This window comes from Podarcis tiliguerta (assembly GCF_965153285.1).
Source record: "Podarcis tiliguerta genome assembly, chromosome: 14".
Classification (NCBI taxonomy): Eukaryota; Metazoa; Chordata; class Lepidosauria; order Squamata; family Lacertidae; genus Podarcis; species Podarcis tiliguerta.
This window is the reverse complement of record NC_139547.1, coordinates 9,627,892-9,650,370: the sequence shown is the minus strand read 5'-3', so window position 1 is coordinate 9,650,370 and position 22,479 is coordinate 9,627,892.

Genomic DNA, 22,479 nt, shown 5'->3' with positions numbered 1-22,479 from the left:
TCAGATTTTTGCTGAAATTGTGAACGCGCGGCTTAGGGATTTTTTCAAAAAAAGGTGTTCAGACATCTAGGGGGAATTCTGTTTACCAGGATAAACACCCATCTGTATTCACCGAAAAAGCTTTCAGGGGATCGTTTGCAACAGTTTGGCACGATTTCTGAGTGAATTGCAGAACGTCAGATTTTTGCTGAAATTGTGACCGCGCGGCTTAGGGATTTTTTCAAAAAAAGTTGTTGAGACATCGAGGGCTAATTCTGTTTCCCATGATAAAAACCCACCTGTTTCCACCGAAAAAGCTTTCAGTCGATCGTTTGCAATAGTTTGGCACCATTTCTGAGTGAATTGCAGAAAGTCAGATTTTTGCTGAAATTGTGACCGCGCGGCTTTGGGATTTTTTCAAAAAAAGTTGTTCAGACGTCGAGGGCTAATTCTGTTTCCCATGATAAAAACCCATCTGTTTCCACCGAAAAAGCTTTCAGTCGATCGTTTGCAATAGTTTGGGACCATTTCTGAGTGAATTGCAGAAAGTCAGATTTTTGCTGAAATTGTGACCGCGCGGCTTAGGTATTTTTTCAAAAAAAGTTCTTCAGACGTCGAGGGCTAATTCTCTTTCCCATGATACAAACCCATCTGTTTCCACCGAAAAAGCTTTCAGTCGATCGTTTGCAGCAGTTTGGCACCATTTCTGAGTGAATTGCAGAACGTCAGATTTTTGCTGAAATTGTGACCGCGCGGCTTAGGGATTTTTTCAAAAAAAGTTGTTGAGACATCGAGGGCTAATTCTGTTTCCCATGATAAAAACCCATCTGTTTTCACCGAAAAAGCTTTCAGGGGATCGTTTGCAACAGTTTGGCACCATTTCTGAGTGAATTGCAGAACGTCAGATTTTTGCTGAAATTGTGACCGCGCGGCTTTGGGATTTTTTCAAAAAAAGTTGTTCAGACGTCGAGGGCTAATTCTGTTTCCCATGATAAAAACCCATCTGTTTCCACCGAAAAAGCTTTCAGTCGATCGTTTGCAATAGTTTGGCACCATTTCTGAGTGAATTGCAGAAAGTCAGATTTTTGCTGAAATTGTGACCGCGCGGCTTAGGGATTTTTTCAAAAAAAGTTGTTGAGACATCGAGGGCTAATTCTGTTTCCCATGATAAACACCCATCTGTTTTCACCGAAAAAGCTTTCAGTTGATCGTTTGCAACAGTTTGGCACCATTTCTGAGTGAATTGCAGATCGTCAGATTTTTGCTGAAATTGTGACCGCGCGGCTTAGGGATTTTTTCAAAAAAAGGTGTTCAGACATCTAGGGGGAATTCTGTTTACCAGGATAAACACCCATCTGTATTCACCGAAAAAGCTTTCAGGGGATCGTTTGCAACAGTTTGGCACGATTTCTGAGTGAATTGCAGAACGTGAGATTTTTGCTGAAATTGTGACCGCGCGGCTTAGGGATTTTTTCAAAAAAAGTTGTTGAGACATCGAGGGCTAATTCTGTTTCCCATGATAAAAACCCACCTGTTTCCACCGAAAAAGCTTTCAGTCGATCGTTTGCAGCAGTTTGGCACCATTTCTGAGTGAATTGCAGAACGTCAGATTTTTGCTGAAATTGTGACCGCGCGGCTTAGGGATTTTTTCAAAAAAAGTTGTTGAGACATCGAGGGCTAATTCTGTTTCCCATGATAAAAACCCATCTGTTTTCACCGAAAAAGCTTTCAGGGGATCGTTTGCAACAGTTTGGCACCATTTCTGAGTGAATTGCAGAACGTCAGATTTTTGCTGAAATTGTTACTGCGCGACCTAGGTATTTTTTCAAAAAAAGGTGTTCAGACATCGAGGGCTAATTCTGTTTCCCATGATAAAATCCCATCTGTTTCCACCGAAAAAGCTTTCTGTCGATCGTTTGCAATAGTTTGGCACCATTTCTGAGTGAATTGCAGAAAGTCAGATTTTTGCTGAAATTGTGACCGCGCGGCTTAGGGATTTTTTCAAAAAAAGTTGTTGAGACATCGAGGGCTAATTCTGTTTCCCATGATAAAAACCCATCTGTTTTCACCGAAAAAGCTTTCAGGGGATCGTTTGCAACAGTTTGGCACCATTTCTGAGTGAATTGCAGAACGTCAGATTTTTGCTGAAATTGTTACTGCGCGACCTAGGTATTTTTTCAAAAAAAGGTGTTCAGACATCGAGGGCTAATTCTGTTTCCCATGATAAAATCCCATCTGTTTCCACCGAAAAAGCTTTCTGTCGATCGTTTGCAATAGTTTGGCACCATTTCTGAGTGAATTGCAGAAAGTCAGATTTTTGCTGAAATTGTGACCGCGCGGCTTAGGTATTTTTTCAAAAAAAGGTGTTCAGACGTCGAGGGCTAATTCTCTTTCCCATGATACAAACCCATCTGTTTCCACCGAAAAAGCTTTCAGGGGATCGTTTGCAACAGTTTGGCACCATCTCTGAGTGAATTGCAGAACGTCAGATTTTTGCTGAAATTGTGACCGCGCGGCTTAGCGATTTTTTCAAAAAAATTTGATGAGACATCGAGGGCTAATTCTGTTTCCCATGATAAAAACCCATCTGTTTTCACCAAAAAAGCTTTCAGTTGATCGTTTGCAACAGTTTGGCACCATTTCTGTGTGAATTGCAGAACGTCAGATTTTTGCTGAAATTGTGACCGCGCGGCTTTGGGATTTTTTCAAAAAAAGTTGTTCAGACGTCGAGGGCTAATTCTGTTTCCCATGATAAAAACCCATCTGTTTCCACCGAAAAAGCTTTCAGTCGATCGTTTGCAGCAGTTTGGCACCATTTCTGAGTGAATTGCAGAAAGTCAGATTTTTGCTGAAATTGTGACCGCGCGGCTTAGGGATTTTTTCAAAAAAAGTTGTTGAGACATCGAGGGCTAATTCTGTTTCCCATGATAAAAACCCATCTGTATTCACCGAAAAAGCTTTCAGGGGATCGTTTGCAACAGTTTGGCACGATTTCTGAGTGAATTGCAGAACGTCAGATTTTTGCTGGAATTGTGACCGCGCGGCTTAGGGATTTTTTCAAAAAAAGTTGCTCCGACGTCGAGGGCTAATTCTGTTTCCCATGATACAAACTCATCTGTTTTCACCGAAAAAGCTTTCAGGGGATCGTTTACAACAGTTTGGCACCATTTCTGAGTGAATTGCAGAACGTCAGATTTTTGCTGAAATTGTGACCGCACGGCTTTGGGATTTTTTCAAAAAAAGTTGCTCCGACGTCGAGGGCTAATTCTGTTTCCCATGATACAAACTCATCTGTTTTCACCGAAAAAGCTTTCAGTCGATCGTTTGCAATAGTTTGGCACCATTTCTGAGTGAATTGCAGAAAGTCAGATTTTTGCTGAAATTGTGACCGCGCGGCTTAGGTATTTTTTCAAAAAAAGTTGTTCAGACGTCGAGGGCTAATTCTCTTTCCCATGATACAAACCCATCTGTTTCCACCGAAAAAGCTTTCAGTCGATCGTTTGCAGCAGTTTGGCACCATTTCTGAGTGAATTGCAGAACGTCAGATTTTTGCTGAAATTGTGACCGCGCGGCTTTGGGATTTTTTCAAAAAAAGTTGCTCAGACGTCCAGGGCTAATTCTGTTTCCCATGATAAAAACCCATCTGTTTTCACCAAAAAAGCTTTCAGTCGATCGTTTGCAACAGTTTGGCACCATTTCTGAGTGAATTGCAGAACGTCAAATTTTTGCTGAAATTTTGACCGCGCGGCTTAGGGATTTTTTCAAAAAAAGGTGTTCAGACATCTAGGGCTAATTCTGTTTCCCATGAAAAAAACCCATCTGTTTTCACCGAAAAAGCTTTCAGGGGATCGTTTGCAACAGTTTGGCACCATTTCTGAGTGAATTGCAGATCGTCAGATTTTTGCTGAAATTGTGACCGCGCGGCTTAGGGATTTTTTCAAAAAAAGGTGTTCAAACATCTAGGGCGAATTCTGTTTACCAGGATAAACACCCATCTGTATTCACCGAAAAAGCTTTCAGGGGATCGTTTGCAACAGTTTGGCACCATTTCTGAGTGAATTGCAGAACGTCAGATTTTTGCTGAAATTGTGACCGCGCGGCTTAGCGATTTTTTCAAAAAAAATTGTTGAGACATCGAGGGCTAATTCTGTTTCCCATGATAAAAACCCATCTGTTTTCACCGAAAAAGCTTTCAGTTGATCGTTTGCAACAGTTTGGCACCATTTCTGAGTGAATTGCAGAACGTCAGATTTTTGCTGAAATTGTGACCGCGCGGCTTTGGGATTTTTTCAAAAAAAGTTGTTCAGACGTCGAGGGCTAATTCTGTTTCCCATGATAGAAACCCATCTATTTCCACCGAAAAAGCTTTCAGTCGATCGTTTGCAATAGTTTGGCACCATTTCTGAGTGAATTGCAGAAAGTCAGATTTTTGCTGAAATTGTGACCGCGCGGCTTAGGGATTTTTTCAAAAAAAGTTGTTCAGACGTCGAGGGCTAATTCTCTTTCCCATGATACAAACCCATCTGTTTCCACCGAAAAAGCTTTCAGTCGATCGTTTGCAGCAGTTTGGCACCATTTCTGAGTGAATTGCAGAAAGTCAGATTTTTGCTGAAATTGTGACCGCGCGGCTTAGGGATTTTTTCAAAAAAAGTTGTTCAGACGTCGAGGGCTAATTCTCTTTCCCATGATACAAACCCATCTGTTTCCACCGAAAAAGCTTTCAGGGGATCGTTTGCAACAGTTTGGCACCATTTCTGAGTGAATTGCAGAACGTCAGATTTTTGCTGAAATTGTGAACGCGCGCCTTAGCGATTTTTTCAAAAAAAATTTGTTGAGACATCGAGGGCTAATTCTGTTTCCCATGATAAAAACCCATCTGTTTTCACCGAAAAAGCTTTCAGTTGATCGTTTGCAACAGTTTGGCACCATTTCTGAGTGAATTGCAGAACGTCAAATTTTTGCTGAAATTGTGACCGCGCGGCTTAGGGATTTTTCCAAAAAAAGGTGTTCAGACATCTAGGGCTAATTCTGTTTCCCATGATAAAAACCCATCTGTTTTCACCGAAAAAGCTTTCAGTCGATCGTTTGCAACAGTTTGGCACCATTTCTGAGTGAATTGCAGATCGTCAGATTTTTGCTGAAATTGTGACCGCGCGGCTTAGGGATTTTTTCAAAAAAAGGTGTTCAGACATCTAGGGGGAATTCTGTTTACCAGGATAAACACCCATCTGTATTCACCGAAAAAGCATTCAGGGGATCGTTTGCAACAGTTTGGCACGATTTCTGAGTGAATTGCAGAAAGTCAGATTTTTGCTGAAATTGTGACCGCGCGGCTTAGGGATTTTTTCAAAAAAAGTTGTTGAGACATCGAGGGCTAATTCTGTTTCCCATGATAAAAACCCACCTGTTTCCACCGAAAAAGCTTTCAGTCGATCGTTTGCAATAGTTTGGCACCATTTCTGAGTGAATTGCAGAAAGTCAGATTTTTGCTGAAATTGTGACCGCGCGGCTTTGGTATTTTTTCAAAAAAAGTTGTTCAGACGTTGAGGGCTAATTCTCTTTCCCATGATACAAACCCATCTGTTTCCACCGAAAAAGCTTTCAGTCGATCGTTTGCAGCAGTTTGGCACCATTTCTGAGTGAATTGCAGAACGTCAGATTTTTGCTGAAATTGTGACCGCGCGGCTTAGGGATTTTTTCAAAAAAAGTTGTTGAGACATCGAGGGCTAATTCTGTTTCCCATGATAAAAACCCATCTGTTTTCACCGAAAAAGCTTTCAGGGGATCGTTTGCAACAGTTTGGCACCATTTCTGAGTGAATTGCAGAACGTCAGATTTTTGCTGAAATTGTTACTGCGCGACCTAGGTATTTTTTCAAAAAAAGGTGTTCAGACATCGACTGCTAATTCTGTTTCCCATGATAAAATCCCATCTGTTTCCACCGAAAAAGCTTTCTGTCGATCGTTTGCAATAGTTTGGCACCATTTCTGAGTGAATTGCAGAAAGTCAGATTTTTGCTGAAATTGTGACCGCGCGGCTTAGGGATTTTTTCAAAAAAAGTTGTTGAGACATCGAGGGCTAATTCTGTTTCCCATGATAAAAACCCATCTGTTTTCACCGAAAAAGCTTTCAGGGGATCGTTTGCAACAGTTTGGCACCATTTCTGAGTGAATTGCAGAACGTCAGATTTTTGCTGAAATTGTTACTGCGCGACCTAGGTATTTTTTCAAAAAAAGGTGTTCAGACATCGAGGGCTAATTCTGTTTCCCATGATAAAATCCCATCTGTTTCCACCGAAAAAGCTTTCTGTCGATCGTTTGCAATAGTTTGGCACCATTTCTGAGTGAATTGCAGAAAGTCAGATTTTTGCTGAAATTGTGACCGCGCGGCTTAGGTATTTTTTCAAAAAAAGGTGTTCAGACGTCGAGGGCTAATTCTCTTTCCCATGATACAAACCCATCTGTTTCCACCGAAAAAGCTTTCAGGGGATCGTTTGCAACAGTTTGGCACCATCTCTGAGTGAATTGCAGAACGTCAGATTTTTGCTGAAATTGTGACCGCGCGGCTTAGCGATTTTTTCAAAAAAATTTGATGAGACATCGAGGGCTAATTCTGTTTCCCATGATAAAAACCCATCTGTTTTCACCAAAAAAGCTTTCAGTTGATCGTTTGCAACAGTTTGGCACCATTTCTGTGTGAATTGCAGAACGTCAGATTTTTGCTGAAATTGTGACCGCGCGGCTTTGGGATTTTTTCAAAAAAAGTTGTTCAGACGTCGAGGGCTAATTCTGTTTCCCATGATAAAAACCCATCTGTTTCCACCGAAAAAGCTTTCAGTCGATCGTTTGCAGCAGTTTGGCACCATTTCTGAGTGAATTGCAGAAAGTCAGATTTTTGCTGAAATTGTGACCGCGCGGCTTAGGGATTTTTTCAAAAAAAGTTGTTGAGACATCGAGGGCTAATTCTGTTTCCCATGATAAAAACCCATCTGTATTCACCGAAAAAGCTTTCAGGGGATCGTTTGCAACAGTTTGGCACGATTTCTGAGTGAATTGCAGAACGTCAGATTTTTGCTGGAATTGTGACCGCGCGGCTTAGGGATTTTTTCAAAAAAAGTTGCTCCGACGTCGAGGGCTAATTCTGTTTCCCATGATACAAACTCATCTGTTTTCACCGAAAAAGCTTTCAGGGGATCGTTTACAACAGTTTGGCACCATTTCTGAGTGAATTGCAGAACGTCAGATTTTTGCTGAAATTGTGACCGCACGGCTTTGGGATTTTTTCAAAAAAAGTTGCTCCGACGTCGAGGGCTAATTCTGTTTCCCATGATACAAACTCATCTGTTTTCACCGAAAAAGCTTTCAGTCGATCGTTTGCAATAGTTTGGCACCATTTCTGAGTGAATTGCAGAAAGTCAGATTTTTGCTGAAATTGTGACCGCGCGGCTTAGGTATTTTTTCAAAAAAAGTTGTTCAGACGTCGAGGGCTAATTCTCTTTCCCATGATACAAACCCATCTGTTTCCACCGAAAAAGCTTTCAGTCGATCGTTTGCAGCAGTTTGGCACCATTTCTGAGTGAATTGCAGAACGTCAGATTTTTGCTGAAATTGTGACCGCGCGGCTTTGGGATTTTTTCAAAAAAAGTTGCTCAGACGTCCAGGGCTAATTCTGTTTCCCATGATAAAAACCCATCTGTTTTCACCAAAAAAGCTTTCAGTTGATCGTTTGCAACAGTTTGGCACCATTTCTGAGTGAATTGCAGATCGTCAGATTTTTGCTGAAATTGTGACCGCGCGGCTTAGGGATTTTTTCAAAAAAAGGTGTTCAGACATCTAGGGCGAATTCTGTTTACCAGGATAAACACCCATCTGTATTCACCGAAAAAGCTTTCAGGGGATCGTTTGCAACAGTTTGGCACCATTTCTGAGTGAATTGCAGAACGTCAGATTTTTGCTGAAATTGTGACCGCGCGGCTTAGCGATTTTTTCAAAAAAAATTGTTGAGACATCGAGGGCTAATTCTGTTTCCCATGATAAAAACCCATCTGTTTTCACCGAAAAAGCTTTCAGTTGATCGTTTGCAACAGTTTGGCACCATTTCTGAGTGAATTGCAGAACGTCAGATTTTTGCTGAAATTGTGACCGCGCGGCTTTGGGATTTTTTCAAAAAAAGTTGTTCAGACGTCGAGGGCTAATTCTGTTTCCCATGATAGAAACCCATCTATTTCCACCGAAAAAGCTTTCAGTCGATCGTTTGCAATAGTTTGGCACCATTTCTGAGTGAATTGCAGAAAGTCAGATTTTTGCTGAAATTGTGACCGCGCGGCTTAGGGATTTTTTCAAAAAAAGTTGTTCAGACGTCGAGGGCTAATTCTCTTTCCCATGATACAAACCCATCTGTTTCCACCGAAAAAGCTTTCAGTCGATCGTTTGCAGCAGTTTGGCACCATTTCTGAGTGAATTGCAGAAAGTCAGATTTTTGCTGAAATTGTGACCGCGCGGCTTAGGGATTTTTTCAAAAAAAGTTGTTCAGACGTCGAGGGCTAATTCTCTTTCCCATGATACAAACCCATCTGTTTCCACCGAAAAAGCTTTCAGGGGATCGTTTGCAACAGTTTGGCACCATTTCTGAGTGAATTGCAGAACGTCAGATTTTTGCTGAAATTGTGAACGCGCGCCTTAGCGATTTTTTCAAAAAAAATTTGTTGAGACATCGAGGGCTAATTCTGTTTCCCATGATAAAAACCCATCTGTTTTCACCGAAAAAGCTTTCAGTTGATCGTTTGCAACAGTTTGGCACCATTTCTGAGTGAATTGCAGAACGTCAAATTTTTGCTGAAATTGTGACCGCGCGGCTTAGGGATTTTTCCAAAAAAAGGTGTTCAGACATCTAGGGCTAATTCTGTTTCCCATGATAAAAACCCATCTGTTTTCACCGAAAAAGCTTTCAGGGGATCGTTTGCAACAGTTTGGCACCATTTCTGAGTGAATTGCAGATCGTCAGATTTTTGCTGAAATTGTGACCGCGCGGCTTAGGGATTTTTTCAAAAAAAGGTGTTCAGACATCTAGGGGGAATTCTGTTTACCAGGATAAACACCCATCTGTATTCACCGAAAAAGCTTTCAGGGGATCGTTTGCAACAGTTTGGCACGATTTCTGAGTGAATTGCAGAAAGTCAGATTTTTGCTGAAATTGTGACCGCGCGGCTTAGGGATTTTTTCAAAAAAAGTTGTTGAGACATCGAGGGCTAATTCTGTTTCCCATGATAAAAACCCACCTGTTTCCACCGAAAAAGCTTTCAGTCGATCGTTTGCAATAGTTTGGCACCATTTCTGAGTGAATTGCAGAAAGTCAGATTTTTGCTGAAATTGTGACCGCGCGGCTTTGGTATTTTTTCAAAAAAAGTTGTTCAGACGTTGAGGGCTAATTCTCTTTCCCATGATACAAACCCATCTGTTTCCACCGAAAAAGCTTTCAGTCGATCGTTTGCAGCAGTTTGGCACCATTTCTGAGTGAATTGCAGAACGTCAGATTTTTGCTGAAATTGTGACCGCGCGGCTTAGGGATTTTTTCAAAAAAAGTTGTTGAGACATCGAGGGCTAATTCTGTTTCCCATGATAAAAACCCATCTGTTTTCACCGAAAAAGCTTTCAGGGGATCGTTTGCAACAGTTTTGCACCATTTCTGAGTGAATTGCAGAACGTCAGATTTTTGCTGAAATTGTTACTGCGCGACCTAGGTATTTTTTCAAAAAAAGGTGTTCAGACATCGAGGGCTAATTCTGTTTCCCATGATAAAATCCCATCTGTTTCCACCGAAAAAGCTTTCTGTCGATCGTTTGCAATAGTTTGGCACCATTTCTGAGTGAATTGCAGAAAGTCAGATTTTTGCTGAAATTGTGACCGCGCGGCTTAGGTATTTTTTCAAAAAAAGTTGTTCAGACGTCGAGGGCTAATTCTCTTTCCCATGATACAAACCCATCTGTTTCCACCGAAAAAGCTTTCAGGGGATCGTTTGCAACAGTTTGGCACCATTTCTGAGTGAATTGCAGAACGTCAGATTTTTGCTGAAATTGTGACCGCGCGGCTTAGCGATTTTTTCAAAAAAATTTGTTGAGACATCGAGGGCTAATTCTCTTTCCCATGATAAAAACCCATCTGTTTTCACCAAAAAAGCTTTCAGTTGATCGTTTGCAACAGTTTGGCACCATTTCTGAGTGAATTGCAGAACGTCAAATTTTTGCTGAAATTGTGACCGCGCGGCTTAGGGATTTTTTCAAAAAAAGGTGTTCAGACATCTAGGGCTAATTCTGTTTCCCATGAAAAAAAACCATCTGTTTTCACCGAAAAAGCTTTCAGGGGATCGTTTGCAACAGTTTGGCACCATTTCTGAGTGAATTGCAGAACGTCAGATTTTTGCTGGAATTGTGACCGCGCGGCTTAGGGATTTTTTCAAAAAAAGTTGCTCCGACGTCGAGGGCTAATTCTGTTTCCCATGATACAAACTCATCTGTTTTCACCGAAAAAGCTTTCAGTCGATCGTTTGCAACAGTTTGGCACCATTTCTGAGTGAATTGCAGAAAGTCAGATTTTTGCTGAAATTGTGACCGCGCGGCTTAGGGATTTTTTCTAAAAAAGTTGTTGAGACATCGAGGGCTAATTCTGTTTCCCATGATAAAAACCCATCTGTTTTCACCGAAAAAGCTTTCAGGGGATCGTTTGCAACAGTTTGGCACCATTTCTGAGTGAATTGCAGAACGTCAGATTTTTGCTGAAATTGTGACCGCGCGGCTTTGGGATTTTTTCAAAAAAAGTTGTTCAGACGTCGAGGGCTAATTCTGTTTCCCATGATAAAAACCCATCTGTTTCCACCGAAAAAGCTTTCAGTCGATCGTTTGCAATAGTTTGGCACAATTTCTGAGTGAATTGCAGAAAGTCAGATTTTTGCTGAAATTGTGACCGCGCGGCTTAGGTATTTTTTCAGAAAAGGTTGTTCAGACGTCGAGGGCTAATTCTGTTTCCCATGATACAAACCCATCTGTTTCCACCGAAAAAGCTTTCAGTCGATCGTTTGCAGCAGTTTGGCACCATTTCTGAGTGAATTGCAGAAAGTCAGATTTTTGCTGAAATTGTGACCGCGCGGCTTAGGGATTTTTTCAAAAAAAGTTGTTGAGACATCGAGGGCTAATTCTGTTTCCCATTATAAAAACCCATCTGTTTTCACCGAAAAAGCTTTCAGTCGATCGTTTGCAATAGTTTGGCACAATTTCTGAGTGAATTGCAGAAAGTCAGATTTTTGCTGAAATTGTGACCGCGCGGCTTAGGTATTTTTTCAGAAAAGGTTGTTCAGAAGTCGAGGGCTAATTCTCTTTCCCATGATACAAACCCATCTGTATTCACCGAAAAAGCTTTCAGGGGATCGTTTGCAACAGTTTGGCACGATTTCTGAGTGAATTGCAGAACGTCAGATTTTTGCTGAAATTGTGACCGCGCGGCTTAGGGATTTTTTCAAAAAAAGTTGTTGAGACATCGAGGGCTAATTCTGTTTCCCATGATAAAAACCCATCTGTTTCCACCGAAAAAGCTTTCAGTCGATCGTTTGCAACAGTTTGGCACCATTTCTGAGTGAATTGCAGAACGTCAGATTTTTGCTGAAATTGTGACCGCGCGGCTTAGGGATTTTTTCAAAAAAAGTTGTTGAGACATCGAGGGCTAATTCTGTTTCCCATGATAAAAACCCATCTGTTTTCACCGAAAAAGCTTTCAGGGGATCGTTTGCAACAGTTTGGCACCATTTCTGAGTGAATTGCAGAACGTCAGATTTTTGCTGAAATTGTGACCGCGCGGCTTAGGGATTTTTTCAAAAAAAGTTGTTGAGACATCGAGGGCTAATTCTGTTTCCCATGATAAAAACCTTCTGTTTTCACCGAAAAAGCTTTCAGGGGATCGTTTGCAACAGTTTTGCACCATTTCTGAGTGAATTGCAGAAAGTCAGATTTTTGCTGAAATTGTGACCGCGCGGCTTAGGGATTTTTTCAAAAAAAGTTGTTCAGACGTCGAGGGCTAATTCTGTTTCCCATGATAAAAACCCATCTGCTTCCACCGAAAAAGCTTTCAGTCGATCGTTTGCAACAGTTTGGCACCATTTCTGTGTGAATTGCAGAACGTCAGATTTTTGCTGAAATTGTGACCGCGCGGCTTTGGGATTTTTTCAAAAAAAGTTGTTCAGACGTCGAGGGCTAATTCTGTTTCCCATGATAGAAACCCATCTATTTCCACCGAAAAAGCTTTCAGTCGATCGTTTGCAACAGTTTGGCACGATTTCTGAGTGAATTGCAGAACGTCAGATTTTTGCTGGAATTGTGACCGCGCGGCTTAGGGATTTTTTCAAAAAAAGTTGCTCCGACGTCGAGGGCTAATTCTGTTTCCCATGATACAAACTCATCTGTTTTCACCGAAAAAGCTTTCAGTCGATCGTTTGCAACAGTTTGGCACCATTTCTGAGTGAATTGCAGAAAGTCAGATTTTTGCTGAAATTGTGACCGCGCGGCTTAGGGATTTTTTCAAAAAAAGTTGTTGAGACATCGAGGGCTAATTCTGTTTCCCATGATAAAAACCCATCTGTTTTCACCGAAAAAGCTTTCAGGGGATCGTTTGCAACAGTTTGGCACCATTTCTGAGTGAATTGCAGAACGTCAGATTTTTGCTGAAATTGTGACCGCGCGGCTTTGGGATTTTTTCAAAAAAAGTTGTTCAGACGTCGAGGGCTAATTCTGTTTCCCATGATAAAAACCCATCTGTTTCCACCGAAAAAGCTTTCAGTCGATCGTTTGCAATAGTTTGGCACAATTTCTGAGTGAATTGCAGAAAGTCAGATTTTTGCTGAAATTGTGACCGCGCGGCTTAGGTATTTTTTCAGAAAAGGTTGTTCAGACGTCGAGGGCTAATTCTCTTTCCCATGATACAAACCCATCTGTTTCCACCGAAAAAGCTTTCAGTCGATCGTTTGCAGCAGTTTGGCACCATTTCTGAGTGAATTGCAGAAAGTCAGATTTTTGCTGAAATTGTGACCGCGCGGCTTAGGGATTTTTTCAAAAAAAGTTGTTGAGACATCGAGGGCTAATTCTGTTTCCCATGATAAAAACCCATCTGTTTTCACCGAAAAAGCTTTCAGTCTATCGTTTGCAACAGTTTGGCACGATTTCTGAGTGAATTGCAGAACGTCAGATTTTTGCTGAAATTGTGACCGCGCGGCTTAGGGATTTTTTCAAAAAAAGTTGTTGAGACATCGAGGGCTAATTCTGTTTCCCATGATAAAAACCCATCTGTTTCCACCGAAAAAGCTTTCAGGGGATCGTTTGCAACAGTTTGGCACCATTTCTGAGTGAATTGCAGAACGTCAGTTTTTTGCTAGAATTGTGACCGCGCGGCTTATGTATTTTTTCAGAAAAGGTTGTTCAGAAGTCGAGGGCTAATTCTCTTTCCCATGATACAAACCCATCTGTTTCCACCGAAAAAGCTTTCAGTCGATCGTTTGCAGCAGTTTGGCACCATTTCTGAGTGAATTGCAGAAAGTCAGATTTTTGCTGAAATTGTGACCGCGCGGCTTTGGGATTTTTTCAAAAAAAGTTGTTCAGACATCGAGGGCTAATTCTGTTTCCCATGATAAAAACCCATCTGTTTTCACCGAGAAAGCTTTCAGGGGATCGTTTGCAACAGTTTGGCACCATTTCTGTGTGAATTGCAGAACGTCAGATTTTTGCTGAAATTGTGACCGCGCGGCTTAGGTATTTTTTCAAAAAAAGTTGTTCAGACGTCGAGGGCTAATTCTCTTTCCCATGATACAAACCCATCTGTTTCCACCGAAAAAGCTTTCAGGGGATCGTTTGCAACAGTTTGGCACCATTTCTGAGTGAATTGCAGAACGTCAGATTTTTGCTGAAATTGTGACCGCGCGGCTTAGCGATTTTTTCAAAAAAATTTGTTGAGACATCGAGGGCTAATTCTCTTTCCCATGATAAAAACCCATCTGTTTTCACCAAAAAAGCTTTCAGTTGATCGTTTGCAACAGTTTGGCACCATTTCTGAGTGAATTGCAGAACGTCAAATTTTTGCTGAAATTGTGACCGCGCGGCTTAGGGATTTTTTCAAAAAAAGGTGTTCAGACATCTAGGGCTAATTCTGTTTCCCATGAAAAAAAACCATCTGTTTTCACCGAAAAAGCTTTCAGGGGATCGTTTGCAACAGTTTGGCACCATTTCTGAGTGAATTGCAGAACGTCAGATTTTTGCTGGAATTGTGACCGCGCGGCTTAGGGATTTTTTCAAAAAAAGGTGTTCAGACATCTAGGGCGAATTCTGTTTACCAGGATAAACACCCATCTGTATTCACCGAAAAAGCTTTCAGGGGATCGTTTGCAACAGTTTGGCACGATTTCTGAGTGAATTGCAGAACGTCAGATTTTTGCTGGAATTGTGACCGCGCGGCTTAGGGATTTTTTCAAAAAAAGTTGCTCCGACGTCGAGGGCTAATTCTGTTTCCCATGATACAAACTCATCTGTTTTCACCGAAAAAGCTTTCAGTCGATCGTTTGCAACAGTTTGGCACCATTTCTGAGTGAATTGCAGAAAGTCAGATTTTTGCTGAAATTGTGACCGCGCGGCTTAGGGATTTTTTCTAAAAAAGTTGTTGAGACATCGAGGGCTAATTCTGTTTCCCATGATAAAAACCCATCTGTTTTCACCGAAAAAGCTTTCAGGGGATCGTTTGCAACAGTTTGGCACCATTTCTGAGTGAATTGCAGAACGTCAGATTTTTGCTGAAATTGTGACCGCGCGGCTTTGGGATTTTTTCAAAAAAAGTTGTTCAGACGTCGAGGGCTAATTCTGTTTCCCATGATAAAAACCCATCTGTTTCCACCGAAAAAGCTTTCAGTCGATCGTTTGCAATAGTTTGGCACAATTTCTGAGTGAATTGCAGAAAGTCAGATTTTTGCTGAAATTGTGACCGCGCGGCTTAGGTATTTTTTCAGAAAAGGTTGTTCAGACGTCGAGGGCTAATTCTGTTTCCCATGATACAAACCCATCTGTTTCCACCGAAAAAGCTTTCAGTCGATCGTTTGCAGCAGTTTGGCACCATTTCTGAGTGAATTGCAGAAAGTCAGATTTTTGCTGAAATTGTGACCGCGCGGCTTAGGGATTTTTTCAAAAAAAGTTGTTGAGACATCGAGGGCTAATTCTCTTTCCCATGAAACAAACCCATCTGTTTCCACCGAAAAAGCTTTCAGGGGATCGTTTGCAACAGTTTGGCACCATTTCTGAGTGAATTGCAGAACGTCAGATTTTTGCTGAAATTGTGACCGCGCGGCTTAGCGATTTTTTCAAAAAAAATTGTTGAGACATCGAGGGCTAATTCTGTTTCCCATGATAAAAACCCATCTGTTTTCACCGAAAAAGCTTTCAGTTGATCGTTTGCAACAGTTTGGCACCATTTCTGAGTGAATTGCAGAACGTCAGATTTTTGCTGAAATTGTGACCGCGCGGCTTTGGGATTTTTTCAAAAAAAGTTGTTCAGACGTCGAGGGCTAATTCTGTTTCCCATGATAGAAACCCATCTATTTCCACCGAAAAAGCTTTCAGTCGATCGTTTGCAATAGTTTGGCACCATTTCTGAGTGAATTGCAGAAAGTCAGATTTTTGCTGAAATTGTGACCGCGCGGCTTAGGTATTTTTTCAAAAAAAGTTGTTCAGACGTCGAGGGCTAATTCTCTTTCCCATGATACAAACCCATCTGTTTCCACCGAAAAAGCTTTCAGTCGATCGTTTGCAGCAGTTTGGCACGATTTCTGAGTGAATTGCAGAAAGTCAGATTTTTGCTGAAATTGTGACCGCGCGGCTTAGGGATTTTTTCAAAAAAATTTGTTGAGACATCGAGGGCTAATTCTGTTTCCCATGATAAAAACCCATCTGTTTTCACCAAAAAAGCTTTCAGTTGATCGTTTGCAACAGTTTGGCACCATTTCTGAGTGAATTGCAGAACGACAGATTTTTGCTGAAATTGTGAACGCGCGGCTTAGGGATTTTTTCAAAAAAAGGTGTTCAGACATCTAGGGGGAATTCTGTTTACCAGGATAAACACCCATCTGTATTCACCGAAAAAGCTTTCAGGGGATCGTTTGCAACAGTTTGGCACGATTTCTGAGTGAATTGCAGAACGTCAGATTTTTGCTGAAATTGTGACCGCGCGGCTTAGGGATTTTTTCAAAAAAAGTTGTTGAGACATCGAGGGCTAATTCTGTTTCCCATGATAAAAACCCACCTGTTTCCACCGAAAAAGCTTTCAGTCGATCGTTTGCAATAGTTTGGCACCATTTCTGAGTGAATTGCAGAAAGTCAGATTTTTGCTGAAATTGTGACCGCGCGGCTTTGGTATTTTTTCAAAAAAAGTTGTTCAGACGTCGAGGGTTAATTCTCTTTCCCATGATACAAACCCATCTGTTTCCACCGAAAAAGCTTTCAGTCGATCGTTTGCAGCAGTTTGGCACCATTTCTGAGTGAATTGCAGAACGTCAGATTTTTGCTGAAATTGTGACCGCGCGGCTTAGGGATTTTTTCAAAAAAAGTTGTTGAGACATCGAGGGCTAATTCTGTTTCCCATGATAAAAACCTTCTGTTTTCACCGAAAAAGCTTTCAGGGGATCGTTTGCAACAGTTTTGCACCATTTCTGAGTGAATTGCAGAACGTCAGATTTTTGCTGAAATTGTGACCGCGCGGCTTTGGGATTTTTTCAAAAAAAGTTGTTCAGACGTCGAGGGCTAATTCTGTTTCCCATGATAAAAACCCATCTGTTTCCACCGAAAAAGCTTTCAGTCGATCGTTTGCAATAGTTTGGCACCATTTCTGAGTGAATTGCAGAAAGTCAGATTTTTGCTGAAATTGTGACCGCGCGGCTTAGGGATTTTTTCAAAAAAAGTTGTTCAGACGTCGAGGGCTAATTCTGTTTCCCATGATAAAAACCCATCTGTTTTCACCGAGAAAGCTTTCAGGGGATCGTTTGCAACAGTTTGGCACCATTTCTTTGTGAATTGCAGAACGTCAGATTTTTGCTGAAATTGTGACCGCGCGGCTTTGGGATTTTTTCAAAAAAAGTTGTTCAGACGTCGAGGGCTAATTCTGTTTCCCATGATAGAAACCCATCTATTTCCACCGAAAAAGCTTTCAGTCGATCGTTTTCAATATTTTGGCACCATTTCTGAGTGAATTGCAGAAAGTCAGATTTTTGCTGAAATTGTGACCGCGCGGCTTAGGTATTTTTTCAAAAAAAGGTGTTCAGACGTCGAGGGCTAATTCTCTTTCCCATGATACAAACCCATCTGTTTCCACCGAAAAAGCTTTCAGGGGATCGTTTGCAACAGTTTGGCACCATTTCTGAGTGAATTGCAGAACGTCAGATTTTTGCTGAAATTGTGACCGCGCGGCTTAGCGATTTTTTCAAAAAAAATTGTTGAGACATCGAGGGCTAATTCTGTTTCCCATGATAAAAACCCATCTGTTTTCACCGAAAAAGCTTTCAGTTGATCGTTTGCAACAGTTTGGCACCATTTTTGAGTGAATTGCAGAACGTCAGATTTTTGCTGAAATTGTGACCGCGCGGCTTTGGGATTTTTTCAAAAAAAGTTGTTCAGACGTCGAGGGCTAATTCTGTTTCCCATGATAAAAACCCATCTGTTTCCACCGAAAAAGCTTTCAGTCGATCGTTTGCAATAGTTTGGGACCATTTCTGAGTGAATTGCAGAAAGTCAGATTTTTGCTGAAATTGTGACCGCGCGGCTTAGGTATTTTTTCAAAAAAAGTTCTTCAGACGTCGAGGGCTAATTCTCTTTCCCATGATACAAACCCATCTGTTTCCACCGAAAAAGCTTTCAGTCGATCGTTTGCAGCAGTTTGGCACCATTTCTGAGTGAATTGCAGAACGTCAGATTTTTGCTGAAATTGTGACCGCGCGGCTTAGGGATTTTTTCAAAAAAAGTTGTTGAGACATCGAGGGCTAATTCTGTTTCCCATGATAAAAACCCATCTGTTTTCACCGAAAAAGCTTTCAGGGGATCGTTTGCAACAGTTTGGCACCATTTCTGAGTGAATTGCAGAACGTCAGATTTTTGCTGAAATTGTGACCGCGCGGCTTTGGGATTTTTTCAAAAAAAGTTGTTCAGACGTCGAGGGCTAATTCTGTTTCCCATGATAAAAACCCATCTGTTTCCACCGAAAAAGCTTTCAGTCGATCGTTTGCAATAGTTTGGCACCATTTCTGAGTGAATTGCAGAAAGTCAGATTTTTGCTGAAATTGTGACCGCGCGGCTTAGGGATTTTTTCAAAAAAAGTTGTTGAGACATCGAGGGCTAATTCTGTTTCCCATGATAAACACCCATCTGTTTTCACCGAAAAAGCTTTCAGTTGATCGTTTGCAACAGTTTGGCACCATTTCTGAGTGAATTGCAGATCGTCAGATTTTTGCTGAAATTGTGACCGCGCGGCTTAGGGATTTTTTCAAAAAAAGGTGTTCAGACATCTAGGGGGAATTCTGTTTACCAGGATAAACACCCATCTGTATTCACCGAAAAAGCTTTCAGGGGATCGTTTGCAACAGTTTGGCACGATTTCTGAGTGAATTGCAGAACGTCAGATTTTTGCTGAAATTGTGACCGCGCGGCTTAGGGATTTTTTCAAAAAAAGTTGTTGAGACATCGAGGGCTAATTCTGTTTCCCATGATAAAAACCCACCTGTTTCCACCGAAAAAGCTTTCAGTCGATCGTTTGCAGCAGTTTGGCACCATTTCTGAGTGAATTGCAGAACGTCAGATTTTTGCTGAAATTGTGACCGCGCGGCTTAGGGATTTTTTCAAAAAAAGTTGTTGAGACATCGAGGGCTAATTCTGTTTCCCATGATAAAAACCCATCTGTTTTCACCGAAAAAGCTTTCAGGGGATCGTTTGCAACAGTTTGGCACCATTTCTAAGTGAATTGCAGAACGTCAGATTTTTGCTGAAATTGTTACTGCGCGACCTAGGTATTTTTTCAAAAAAAGGTGTTCAGACATCGAGGGCTAATTCTGTTTCCCATGATAAAATCCCATCTGTTTCCACCGAAAAAGCTTTCTGTCGATCGTTTGCAATAGTTTGGCACCATTTCTGAGTGAATTGCAGAAAGTCAGATTTTTGCTGAAATTGTGACCGCGCGGCTTAGGTATTTTTTCAAAAAAAGGTGTTCAGACGTCGAGGGCTAATTCTCTTTCCCATGATACAAACCCATCTGTTTCCACCGAAAAAGCTTTCAGGGGATCGTTTGCAACAGTTTGGCACCATCTCTGAGTGAATTGCAGAACGTCAGATTTTTGCTGAAATTGTGACCGCGCGGCTTAGCGATTTTTTCAAAAAAATTTGTTGAGACATCGAGGGCTAATTCTGTTTCCCATGATAAAAACCCATCTGTTTTCACCAAAAAAGCTTTCAGTTGATCGTTTGCAACAGTTTGGCACCATTTCTGTGTGAATTGCAGAACGTCAGATTTTTGCTGAAATTGTGACCGCGTGGCTTTGGGATTTTTTCAAAAAAAGTTGTTCAGACGTCGAGGGCTAATTCTGTTTCCCATGATAAAAACCCATCTGTTTCCACCGAAAAAGCTTTCAGTCGATCGTTTGCAGCAGTTTGGCACCATTTCTGAGTGAATTGCAGAAAGTCAGATTTTTGCTGAAATTGTGACCGCGCGGCTTAGGGATTTTTTCAAAAAAAGTTGTTGAGACATCGAGGGCTAATTCTGTTTCCCATGATAAAAACCCATCTGTATTCACCGAAAAAGCTTTCAGGGGATCGTTTGCAACAGTTTGGCACGATTTCTGAGTGAATTGCAGAACGTCAGATTTTTGCTGGAATTGTGACCGCGCGGCTTAGGGATTTTTTCAAAAAAAGTTGCTCCGACGTCGAGGGCTAATTCTGTTTCCCATGATACAAACTCATCTGTTTTCACCGAAAAAGCTTTCAGGGGATCGTTTGCAACAGTTTGGCACCATTTCTGAGTGAATTGCAGAAAGTCAGATTTTTGCTGAAATTGTGACCGCGCGGCTTAGGGATTTTTTCAAAAAAAGTTGTTGAGACATCGAGGGCTAATTCTGTTTCCCATGATAAAAACCCATCTGTTTTCACCGAAAAAGCTTTCAGGGGATCGTTTGCAACAGTTTGGCACCATTTCTGAGTGAATTGCAGAACGTCAGATTTTTGCTGAAATTGTGACCGCGCGGCTTAGGGATTTTTTCAAAAAAAGTTGTTCAGACGTCGAGGGCTAATTCTGTTTCCCATGATAAAAACCCATCTGTTTCCACCGAAAAAGCTTTCAGTCGATCGTTTGCAATAGTTTGGCACAATTTCTGAGTGAATTGCAGAAAGTCAGATTTTTGCTGAAATTGTGACCGCGCGGCTTAGGTATTTTTTCAGAAAAGGTTGTTCAGACGTCGAGGGCTAATTCTCTTTCCCATGATACAAACCCATCTGTTTCCACCGAAAAAGCTTTCAGTCGATCGTTTGCAGCAGTTTGGCACCATTTCTGAGTGAATTGCAGAAAGTCAGATTTTTGCTGAAATTGTGACCGCGCGGCTTAGGGATTTTTTCAAAAAAAGTTGTTGAGACATCGAGGGCTAATTCTGTTTCCCATGATAAAAACCCATCTGTTTTCACCGAAAAAGCTTTCAGTCGATCGTTTGCAACAGTTTGGCACGATTTCTGAGTGAATTGCAGAACGTCAGATTTTTGCTGAAATTGTGACCGCGCGGCTTAGGGATTTTTTCAAAAAAAGTTGTTGAGACATCGAGGGCTAATTCTGTTTCCCATGATAAAAACCCATCTGTTTCCACCGAAAAAGCTTTCAGGGGATCGTTTGCAACAGTTTGGCACCATTTCTGAGTGAATTGCAGAACGTCAGTTTTTTGCTAGAATTGTGACCGCGCGGCTTATGTATTTTTTCAGAAAAGGTTGTTCAGAAGTCGAGGGCTAATTCTCTTTCCCATGATACAAACCCATCTGTTTCCACCGAAAAAGCTTTCAGTCGATCGTTTGCAGCAGTTTGGCACCATTTCTGAGTGAATTGCAGAAAGTCAGATTTTTGCTGAAATTGTGACCGCGCGGCTTTGGGATTTTTTCAAAAAAAGTTGTTCAGACATCGAGGGCTAATTCTGTTTCCCATGATAAAAACCCATCTGTTTTCACCGAGAAAGCTTTCAGGGGATCGTTTGCAACAGTTTGGCACCATTTCTGTGTGAATTGCAGAACGTCAGATTTTTGCTGAAATTGTGACCGCGCGGCTTTGGGATTTTTTCAAAAAAAGTTGTTCAGACGTCGAGGGCTAATTCTGTTTCCCATGATAGAAACCCATCTATTTCCACCGAAAAAGCTTTCAGTCGATCGTTTGCAATATTTTGGCACCATTTCTGAGTGAATTGCAGAAAGTCAGATTTTTGCTGAAATTGTGACCGCGCGGCTTAGGTATTTTTTCAAAAAAAGTTGTTCAGACGTCGAGGGCTAATTCTCTTTCCCATGAAACAAACCCATCTGTTTCCACCGAAAAAGCTTTCAGTCGATCGTTTGCAACAGTTTGGCACCATTTCTGAGTGAATTGCAGAACGTCAGATTTTTGCTGAAATTGTGACCGCGCGGCTTAGCGATTTTTTCAAAAAAAATTGTTGAGACATCGAGGGCTAATTCTGTTTCCCATGATAAAAACCCATCTGTTTTCACCGAAAAAGCTTTCAGTTGATCGTTTGCAACAGTTTGGCACCATTTCTGAGTGAATTGCAGAACGTCAGATTTTTGCTGAAATTGTGACCGCGCGGCTTTGGGATTTTTTCAAAAAAAGTTGTTCAGACGTCGAGGGCTAATTCTGTTTCCCATGATAAAAACCCATCTGTTTCCACCGAAAAAGCTTTCAGTCGATCGTTTGCAGCAGTTTGGCACCATTTCTGAGTGAATTGCAGAAAGTCAGATTTTTGCTGAAATTGTGACCGCGCGGCTTAGGTATTTTTTCAAAAAAAGTTGTTCAGACGTCGAGGGCTAATTCTCTTTCCCATGATACAAACCCATCTGTTTCCACCGAAAAAGCTTTCAGGGGATCGTTTGCAACAGTTTGGCACCATTTCTGAGTGAATTAAAGAACGTCAGATTTTTGCTGAAATTGTGACCGCGCGGCTTAGCGATTTTTTCAAAAAAATTTGTTGAGACATCGAGGGCTAATTCTGTTTCCCATGATAAAAACCCATCTGTTTTCACCAAAAAAGCTTTCAGTTGATCGTTTGCAACAGTTTGGCACCATTTCTGAGTGAATTGCAGAACGTCAAATTTTTGCTGAAATTGTGACCGCGCGGCTTAGGGATTTTTTCAAAAAAAGGTGTTCAGACATCTAGGGCTAATTCTGTTTCCCATGATAAAAACCCATCTGTTTTCACCGAAAAAGCTTTCAG